The 11,252-nt window shown below is 39.5% G+C and overlaps 1 pseudogene; it reads right to left on the minus strand.

The window, feature by feature from the left end:
- Positions 1–1,785: 1,785 nt before the first annotated feature.
- On the minus strand, positions 1,786–2,831 carry LOC119542655 (annotated as a pseudogene).
- Positions 2,832–11,252: the final 8,421 nt, after the last annotated feature.

Genomic DNA, 11,252 nt, shown 5'->3' on the forward strand with positions numbered 1-11,252 from the left:
AGGATGTTTGAAACTTGGTTCTGTTACCTAGCTGCGTGATCCTGGGCAAGTTACATAACTTCTTGGAGCTGTAATGTTGGATATGTTAAATAGGGATGATAATCATAAATTGTCTCAAATAGTTGTGAGAATTAAATAATTTCATGTATGTGAAATAACTTAATACTGGCATACAGAGCTCAATAATTGTAAATATTTTCATTTTTTAATCTTATTTCCAACAAATATCTGGAATCTAGAGGAGATGAGGGATATTGGGAGGAGCAACAATTATTTTAACTTAGTATTTTTAATAATGTATTTAACATATTTAACGTGAAGCAGGAAGACAGGACAGCGGCCTAAGAACCAGGAGGGTCAACCCTAACAGGCATGCTACAGTGCATTCACATTGTATTGTCTGGACGCTGGGCACAATTTTGCTGCATCCACTGAAGCACTTGCTATGGGGAAATGGGTAAGGACTGGAAACAAATGGTATAATCCTTGGCAAGTAGTGCTGGCAGGTGGTTTTTGGGAGGTGAGAGAGAATGAATTCTCCATAATATAGTGAGAGATTATTTTGATATAGTAAACAGTTCCTCCCACCCTCATTCCCCAGCCTGTTATTTTCTGTTAAACTAGTTTTCTCTCCCAATTCAGCACTAGACCATCAGTCATCATTACCATTAGAAGGTTGTCATGCATAACCAGAGAAGTAGAGTCAAGTTTCTGGCTTTTGCTTTCAAAAGCTGTGGTCCAGATAAAAGATAAAAATTTGTGACTATGTAATCAAGCAAAGCCAATGTTTCCAGCCCTCAGGAAATTCAGTGTCCAGCCTGGGGATGGAAAGGGGAAAGAGAAGGGATAGATGTCTGTGGGTTCACTGGGCTGTTCCCTGTGACTTCCAGAAGGAGCCACAGATTAAGTGAGGATTATAGATATTTCAGGGACCCGCTGCTTCACTTCCCATGTGGAGTCTAGAGAGGTGGCAAACCTTTGGAAATCTGCCAGCCTTATTCCCCTGTACCTGGTATAAAGTAGAAATGACTTCATGGTCTGTGGCCTATTTAAGCAGAAAGTTCATCAGACAGCATCTAAGGATTTCCTATGGCCCCAGAATGGCATGGAGAACATTCAAATTTGTCCAGTACTTTTGAGAGGTGCTCAGAAATAATTGCAATGGGATCATCCTCTGGGCATTGATGATCAAGGATCAGAAAGAACAATGTATATCTCAGCAGACAGGAGACTGGGGAGGTGATGACAGAATTAGGTTCCTCCCTGTCCCCACTGTTGAGCAGGAATATAGAGGCCACCCCAGAGATGATAGAGAAGTGAGAATGATGCTTAACTGATTGCAATTACCTGAAGTTGACTCCATTCTACCACCCGACTCAATGGAACTTGAAAGGGAAATTAGTTCAGCTATAGAGAAAAACAAATGAAATTGTGTCGTATACCTGGGCATGCAGCCCGAGCTTGTTCTCATCACTGTAACTCTTAAAGTTGTAAAACCACTTGGGGTATCTTTGCATGAATTAGTTGAGAATCACTTCTCCAAGTCCTTTAGGTTTAAAAGTTCTAAATATTTGATAAGTAAAAGCAACAGTATAAATCTACTTGAGATCTCTTTTTTATTATTAAGTTATTTATTTTAAGATAATTTACAAATATCTTGCTGTTTTCAGTATTTTTAAACAATGAACCAACAGTTTCTTCTGACAAGGACAGGTAGTAAGCGAAACAAAATCTGCTGGCTTAATTTCTCTTCTTTATCTCTTATCTGAGGATGAAACTTGATTTTCATGAATCCAGAGCTGCTGCACCAGAGATGATTTCAATCAACTGTTTCATGATGACAGCTTGGTGGGTGCGATTGAATGTCAAAGTCAATTTGTCTGTCATCTCAGAAGCATTCTTGGTAGCATTGTCCATGGCCACCATCTGTGCACTTTGCTCGCTAGTAGCAGACTCCTTTGAGTAGTAGATGATGTCTGCCACATTGTATTCTTGGTAATTTTGCAGCACATCAACATCAATATCATCATAGATACTCATGCTCTCGGCACTTGCAATGGTATTAGGGGAAAAAACAGGCTTGTCTTCTCTCTTACAGAAGATGACGGACCTGACTTTATTAAAGACAATAGATCCTTCATTAAATTCATATCCATAATTTAATAATTCAAGGGCAATAACTGATGCAACTCCAAATGTGGGGGGTTTCCTTCCCACTTCTTTGAATGTCACCAGAAACTGATCAGAATGAGTCCTATAAAGTATGCCCCTGATCTTATCACCAATTCCAACAAGCATAATGTCTCTTCCAGCTGCTGAGTTTGAGGTCACCTCTGTTTTTCATCTGTTGAGCAACTGAGGAATGAATAGTACCACAAAGTCCTCGATCCAAGGATACACCAATGATAAGTGGTGTTTTCAGGCCCCTTAATATCAGATTTTCATACCAAGCCAAAGAACCTACTCAATATACTCGAGCTGGTTTCAGCTCCCTTTCAGCTCTAGTATATTTTGCTGCTGTTACCATTTTCGTAGACTTGGTAATTTTCTGGATGTTTCTGATTGACTCTACTCGCCTGGTAGTATCTTTCAAAGTACCTGTATTTCATGGAGTGGGTCCACTGCGGTTGCCAGGCCCAGGCCGAGACCCCAGGGAGGATCACCGACGGAACACGGCATAGCCGCTCTGCTGAAGGGCGGTCAGGTGGGCTTCACCACGCATGTGCAGAAACTCCCCGCAATGCCCTGCACACCTCACGTTTCCCTTCAGTCTCGCATCCTCCCACCAAAGCTGTGATCTCTTTCTGTAAAGCCATTCCCGGGGGCAGCATTGTGGCTAAGCACACGGGCTGTGGAATTAGAATGACTGGCTTTAGATCTCAGCTTTGACATGCACAATGTCAACTAGGGAAGTTGCTGAACTTCTGTAAGCCTGTGTTTATCCTCCCCTAAGGATTAGATAAGCAGGTCCGCATAGGTTGCCTACACTGTGCCTTGACACAGCCAACATTCAGTAAATGCTAGTTCTTATTAGAAGACAAATGTCAGTAATCAAATGCTTATCATGTGCCTCATCCTTTACCTACACTATTTCATTCAATTTTCTGAATGATTTTATAAGTATTTTGTCTCCCTACTGCTTCCAGTAAGAAAATTGAGGCTGAGAGAAGTTGGTATCCAAACCCAGGTTGTCTTAGTTTGCCAGGGCTTTTGTAACAAAGCACCACAGACCAGCTGGCTTGACCGTTAGAAATATATTATCTTGCTGGAGGCTAGGAGTCTGAACTCAAGGTGTCAGCAGGGCCACGATTCCTCTTAAAGGGGAGACTCCATTCCAAGCCTCTCCCCTGGCTTCTGTGGGTGACCAGTAATCCCTGGCGTTCCTTGGCTATGGCAGCATAACTCCACCTCTACCCCCGACACGTGGCCATCTCTCTCTGTGTCTATGTCTCTCTTACTGTGTCCAAATTTCCTCTTCTTATAAAGACACCAGTCAAATTGGATTAGGTCCACCCCAATCTAGTTTGACCTCATATTAACTAACATCTTCAAAACTCTTATTTACAAATAAGTTCACATTCACAGGAAAGGAGGTTAGGACTTGGACATATCTTTTGGGGGACAAAATTCAACCCATAACACAGATCTTTCAATTCCAAAGCCATGTACATTCCTCTCTGCTGCCACAGACAGCAAGTCAGTGGCAAGCTGGTAGTTAAATGCCGGAGTTAAACTGATGGTAAGAGATTTCTGGCTCTTAAAATCATGAGGAGTAGGAGGAAGACAGAGGCATAGTGAGGAGTGGAAATTAGTTAGTCCCCCTGGAACAACTAATAAACAACAGGAACAACTAGTAAATAATCTGGAATAATTGCTGGGGGACAACAATAACTGTCCACACATCGTATACCAACCTGGATTGGGAGGAATGCTTGAGAGCACAGCATAAAATCTGTAAGTAAAAACTGTGGACCCAAACCAGGACCCCCCTCTCCCCAGGCAGCCCAAACTGCAAAATCTCACTGTAGTAGAAAGCAGCACTCTCTGAACAAGTGAATATACCTCAGTCCAGCTTCAACTGGGGTTTTAATTAACAAACGCAGACTGCTCAATACAAGCTACAAATCCCCAACAAGCAGACAGAGGCTTTTAGTGATGACTGACCTTAAAGAGACAGAAGACTTCTCTGTCCCAAGAGGGGAAGCCCAGAGGACCAGGTGCTATCTCTGGCCAATGGGTGAAACTGAGGTGGGGGGGAAGGGGGGTGTCGGCATGGACTGGCCCTGAAAGGGGGCTTTCTGTCCCTTTTTCTCTCTCTCAACCAGAGTGGCTCACTGGAGAAAGCCTCAGCTGTTTTCAATTTGTGGTGCTCTGACCCAGACAAGGGTGATGATAGCAGAGTCAGAGAGAGAAAGAATCTATTTAAACGCAGATAATAACTCCCTAGGGGGTGTATCTTCCCTAAGTAGAAGGAGGCAGGCTCAGCTCTACTACTGGCCTTCCATTCAGAACCAGACCCCAGAGCCTGGGGGAAAACAGCCAAAACAGAAACTAAGCAGGCCACACCTCTTTACACCAGTCAAGAGCAACAGGCTGACAGGTGCCACCTGCTGGGCAAGTTAGGAAAATCACAGTGGCTTGAGGCCTCACAGGGTGTGTCAATCTTCTAAGAAACACCCCCAGGGAAACCTGATACTGAATATTGCCTCCTTCTGAGACCTGAGACCATTCTGGTCTGGGAAAACCTCACTGGTGTAACCAAGGAAACCAGATGCCTAGGCAACAGAAAACTACAACCCACACTAAGAAAGTTATGGCCCAGTCAAAGGAACAAACTTATACTTCAGTGGAGATACAGGAATTGAAACAACTAATGGTAAATCAATTCAAAAAGTTTAGGGAAGATATGGCAAAAGAGATGAAGTGTATAATGAAAACACTGGGTGAACATAAGGTAGAAATCAAAAGTTCAAAAAAAACAACTGGCAGAATCTATGGAAAGGCACAACACAAGAGATGAAAGACACAATGGAGACATACAACAGCAGATCTCAAGAGGCAGAAGGGACCACTCAGGAACTGGAGAACAAGACACCTGAAATCCTACACACAAAAGAATAAATAGGGAAAATAATGGAAAATAGGAGCAATGGCTCAGGGAATTGAATGACTACATGAAACAGATGAATGTACATGTCACAGGTGTCCCAGAAGGAGAAGAGAAGGGAAAGGGGCAGAAGCAATAATAGAGGAAAGCATCAATGAAAAATTTCCCATCTCTTATGAAAGACATAAACTTACAGATCCAAGAAGTGCAGCATACCCCAAACAGAATAGATCTGAATAGACCTACACCAAGACTCTTAATAATCAGACTATCAAAAGTCAAAGACAAAGAGAGAATTCTGAAAGCAGCAAGAGAAAAGCAATCCATCACATACAAAGGATGCTTGATAAGACTATGTGCAGATTTCTCAGTAGAAACCATGGAGGCAAGAAGGAAGTGGCATATTTAAGATACTGAAAGAGAAAAACCGCCAACAAACAATCCTATATCCAGCAAAACTGTCCTTAAAATATGAGGGAGAGTTTAAAATATTCTCTGACAAATAGACAATGACAGAATTTGTGAACAAGATACCTACTCTACAGAAAATACTAAAGGGAGCACTACAGACAGATAGGAAAAGACAAAAGTGGGAAATTTGGAACACAGTTTTGGGTGATGGTAACACAATAATGTAAGTACACTGAACAAAGATGACTGTGAGTATGGTTGAAAAAGGGAGGTTAGGATCATGTGGACACCAGAAGGAAAGAGGAAAGATAAAGACTGGGGCTGTATAACTCAGTGAAACCTAGAGTGCTCAACAATTGTGATAAAATGTACAAATATGTTTTTACATGAGGGAGGACAAATGAATGGCAACCTTGCAAGGTGTTAAAAATGGGGTGGTATTGGGGGAAAAATACAGTCAATGCAAACTGGAGACTATAATTAACAAACATTGCATTATGCTCCCTTTAGTGTAACAAAGGCAATATACCAAAGCTGAATGCATATAAGAGGGGGATATAAGGGAGGTGTATGGTACTCTTGGCATTGGTGATGTTGTCTGACTCTTTATTCTACTTCAGTTTAATGTTATCTTTCCTTTTGTTGCTTCCTAGCTCTCATGTTTTTTTCTTTTTCTTTTTTCTTTTTCGTTCATCTCTCTACCTTCTTTGACTCTTCCTCCTTCATTGTGGAAGAAATGGAGATGTATTTATATAGATAGTGGTGATGGTGGTGAATACATAAATATGTGACTATACAGGGCACCACTGATTGTTTATTTAGGACAGAATGTATGGTGTGTGAACAAAACTGTCTTAAAAAAATTGGTTGTTGAAGACACCTTGAGGGCACTATATTGAGTGAAATAAGTCAGACACGTAAGGACAGATATTGCAGGGTCTCACTGAAGTGAACTAATTATAATATGCAAACTCATAGACATGAAATATAGGTTACCAGGATATAGGAAAAGGCTAAAGAATGGGGAGTGGTTGCTTATTATGAGCAGAATGTTCAACTAGGTTGAACTTAAATGTTTGGAAATGGACAGAGGTGATGGTAGCACTTTGTGAGAATAACCAACAGTGCTGAATGGTGTGTGAATGTTGAGGAAAGGGGGAGCTTAGAGTCATGTATGTCACCAGAAGGAAAGTTGGAGGTTAAGAGATGGGAATGTGTAAAACACTGAATCTTGTGGTGGGCAATGTCCATGATTAACTCTACAAATACTAGAAATCTATTTCATGAACTAGAACAAATGTATGACACTATAACTAGAAGTTAATAATAGAAGGGCATAGATGGAAAAATATACCTATTGCAAACTATTTACTACAATTAGTAGTACTATAACATTCTTTCATCAACAGTAACAAATGTACCATACCGATACTATGAGTCATCAATGGAAGGGGGTTGTTAGGGGTATGGGAGGATTTGAGTTTCCTTTTTTTGTCTTTATGTCTTTTCTGGGGTAGTTAAAATATTCTAAAAATTGAAAAAAAATTGTGGTGATGAATGCACAGCTGTATGATGGTACTGTGGGCAATTGATTGTACGCTTTGGATTTTTGGATAATTGAATGGTGTGAGAAAAATCTCAATTAAAAAAAACAGCAAAAAAAAAATCATGGGGAGCTACATAAAATCTTTTTGATTTTTCATTTGAAAAGAATAAAGAAAAAAGCCAAGTTTATCCTAAGCAGGCAAAGATAGCAGTTTATTTCAGTATCAGAAAGGTTTTACAATGGATGCATGTATTTATTTTTATTTAAAATAAATATCACTGCAAATGATATATTCTTTCTTTTTACTAAGCAGTTCAAGTTTGGTGAAAATAGTTTCCCTGGATATTTAATAAAGTTATATTTCATCTACACCTGGAGAAACCCAGCCAGCTGGTGTTCCATGGAGCCTGAGGCTGAGATGCCACTACTCCTGTGGTAGCAGCTACATAAACGTCATGCCTGGTGACCTAGATGGAAAAAAAATAGCCCAGCGAGGCTTGTCCTTAAAAGTACAACCCTATAAAATCGTATATGTGATTGAGTTGTACTGGGAAATGTTCCACTTGCTTCTTCAAGACAACAAAGTTTAAATTAAAAGATGCTTAAATTAAATTATTAGATTGAACCACATGAGACTGACATTTTTGTAGGTCCAAATGATCAAATATTATCAGCTTATGTTGTTAAAGCTGTGGATTAAATTAAAACATTGATTCCATATTAGCTTCTCTTGTCCCCTTAAGTTAGGACTAGATAGTAATTCTATTTTTGTTTTCCCAAGTGCTTATGGTTGTTGAGGTGTTCCTATGCCTCAAGTCCTAGTCTATATGTTTTAAATTCGTTAGCCCATTTAACAGAACATTTGTTGTACAAAGTAGGAACTATTACCACCATTTGGCAGATTTTTCAAGTTACATAGGGCAGTCTTATCAAATAATAAAAATGCCTCTATTTTTGGGTACTTGCTATAGGCCAAGCACTGTTTTCAATGCTCTTCCTATATGAGCTCATCACCTATAGATAAATGCTACTGTTTTTCTCATTCTCCAGAGGAGGACACTGAAGTGAGAGAGAATCAGAAAATTTCTCAAGTTCACAAAACTATTAGGGGGCAGAGAGGGGAAATTTGACATGAGATTGGTCCAGTTCTGAACCTCAGTACATTACCACATAGCTACACTGTTTCCTTCCATTGACTAGTCCGTCCTCCCTCTCCAAATGAAAGCAGCACACCCCACCTTCTCTTTAACTGGTCTCAGAGTACTTGATAAACATCCTTGCATGCACATCAATTGCATGTGCAGCTGATTTCTGAAAATGCAGCATTTCCACAGCAGTTTTGAAACTAGGCCAATCTTACTAAATTTGATCCACCACCACCTCCTCCCACCCCTTGTACAAGTGTGAAATGGCCTTAGAAAGACCACTGGAGTTAGGGACATTCAATTTCCCTAAATCAGATTCTCAGAGAAGCACCTGCCTCTTAGAAGTTGTGATGTCTCGGAAGACAACAGACAAATGCCTCTGCACATTTGTGGCAATGAAATGATTTTTCTGGGTAGTGGCTTAGTTCTTAGTCACCATGTACAGTATTACTGGGTCTCTTCTAGGACACAAATATTACTGTAACCATAAACAATGGAATGAGAAAATTGAAGAACCAAGGTGAATATAAAAGACAAACCGTGGAAGCAAACCTGGCTATTTAGCACCTTTATTGAAAAGATTTTCTGAAGCCAAATGATTTAAAGAATTTGCTGAGGGGATTTAAAGAATTTGCTGAGTTTAGATTTTCTCCCACACATGGTTAAATTACGGAGTGGCTGCTTTCTGCTGTAACAGGGCAGCCATCCAGGCCCACAACAAGAAGGGCAGGACTTGGAAGACGTGCCACACTCGGGAAGACTTGCCACACTCACACTCATGTGGTTCCAATAGGAGCCGTGCCAAGAAGAGTTTTACTTTCTTTAATTTAAAATATGAGTTTAAATGAAAAATAAAATGAGAAGGTGATGGTGAGGATATTTGGTATCACCCTTTCAAAGCTGCAATGCCTGTGCAAGATATTTTGCCCTACAAGTTTCAGAACAATAAGCCCCCATGAACACTGGCAGAATAATAATACTATCGGCTACTATTTACCATGCATGTATTATATGCCAGGCATTAGGCTAAGTGCCTATGTGTTACTAATATTATTTATTCTTTAGACATCTGTATTTTACAGATGAGGAAATAGAAGCTTGCAGAAATTGAGTTCACAGGCCATGTAAATGGTATACTTGGGTCTGGAACCTCGGCCTTGTTGACTTTGGGGACCCCAGTCTTGAGTCCCGCGTCTAATACTTTTCATAGGGAATGTGACCAATAAGAAGTAAGGCTGAACCCACAAGCTGCAGTCCCTTGAGTGTAGTGTCTTGCTTTGTTTAGCTCTCCTGCAGCGTATTGCCCAAATTCCAGCTCTCAGCTGAGGAATTTCAGTGGTTGTTTATCCCCAGTCACACCCAACACTTCTGTGCCCTGCCTTCCCTTCAAATCCTGAGTCTTCCTCTGATCACATTCCTGTACCTGAGGATCCTCGAACAAGCCTGTCCAGCCTGTCTGTGACGTTATAACACTTCCTTCAACCAGGAAAAAAGAGGGACACAATAAGCCCCATAGTCTGGCAAGAGCTGCACAGATTTGTATCTGAGGATGTGATTTACATGTTAAAATAAGGGCGGAACAGAAGCATGGGATGTTGTTCAGTCTTTTTATCTTAATCCATGCCAATGCTGTTTCTTTAAAAGTTAAAATTTATTTTTGGAATAAATAATATATTCATGTGATTTAAAATCAAAATATAAACAGGTTATATGTATAGTTGTTATATTCCCACCCTTTGTCCTTGTTCACCCTGATTCTCCCTCCAAATTAGTAAGCATTTTTATTAGTTTCTTGTGTATTCATCCAGTGTTTTTAGTGCAAGTATAGACAAATACAAATATATTTTCTTCCTTTCTAAACAAAACTTCACTTTTTCTCTTTTTACTTAATACATCCTGGTGATCTTTCTGTATCTGTATGTGGAGAGCTTCTACTTTCTGTTTTTTATAGCTACATAGTATTCCATTGTGTGGCTATACCATAGTGTATCTAACTAGTCCCTGTAAATAGATACTGTTTGCAGCCTTGTAATTAAAAACAATGTTGCAATGAATATACCTGTATAGTTGACTTTTTAAAAATTCAGTTATATCTGTCGGATAAATTCCCAGAAGTGGGATTTCTAGGTGAATGTGTTTGTTTTTTAGTTTCAAAACTAGCATTGAAACTTTACTTGTTTTAGATAGTAGAAAGGTGAAATGAGTTAGGAATTGAATGAATTTCAAAACCAAGGTTCATATGGAAATTACTCCTGAAATACAGATAATCTATTTAAAAATTTCAGTTGGTGAAAAGAAGTAACATCTGCAGTCCAGTCAGTGAAAACTGAAAATATCAGGCTATAAATACTTCACTTGGCCCTAAACTTTTAGATGTTTTCTATACTTTAAACACATGGTGCTGTAGCTTATGTTTGGAAAGACACTGGGAAACTGAATACTTTTAAAAAGGCACACTTCTTTCCAGAGCCCACTTACACAGTTTGCTTTATCTACCAGTACAAGGTTAAAAAAGAATAATAAAATTGATTTCATTCAGTTAAAGGAGTTTTGGTATTTCTTTGTCCCATACCAAACTCCTTCCCCCCCAAATAGGCTAGTGAAGTAAAACAAAAAAATAAAGAAAATTTTAAATAATCCCTTCCAGTTCTCAGAAATTTGTTTTATGCTATACAAAATTATCATCATTTAGGGTTGATCTTTCACCAGACTTAAATTTGCAAAGCTGTAATATACTACTTAAGAAACCTTCTGTTTAACAGCTTGATGATCTCAGTCCACAAATGAGCATAGACTTTGCTGTGTTACAGATACTTGAATTGGGGGGTGGGGGTGGGGAGGATAACATGATAGGCTAAATAATCACAGCTCATGAAAGACCTGAACTGTTGAATATTTCTTACAACACAGAATAAAGATGGCAAGTGATTTACCATGAAGTGGCATTTGTCAGTCTATTAGCACTTATGTGGTCTTTCCTAGTTACTCAGATTTAGATTTGTGCTAATGTAAAGCTTGGATCAATTAACAGAAAGATGAAAAA

Source organism: Choloepus didactylus, chromosome 8 (genome assembly GCF_015220235.1).
Source record: "Choloepus didactylus isolate mChoDid1 chromosome 8, mChoDid1.pri, whole genome shotgun sequence".
Classification (NCBI taxonomy): domain Eukaryota; kingdom Metazoa; phylum Chordata; class Mammalia; order Pilosa; family Megalonychidae; genus Choloepus; species Choloepus didactylus.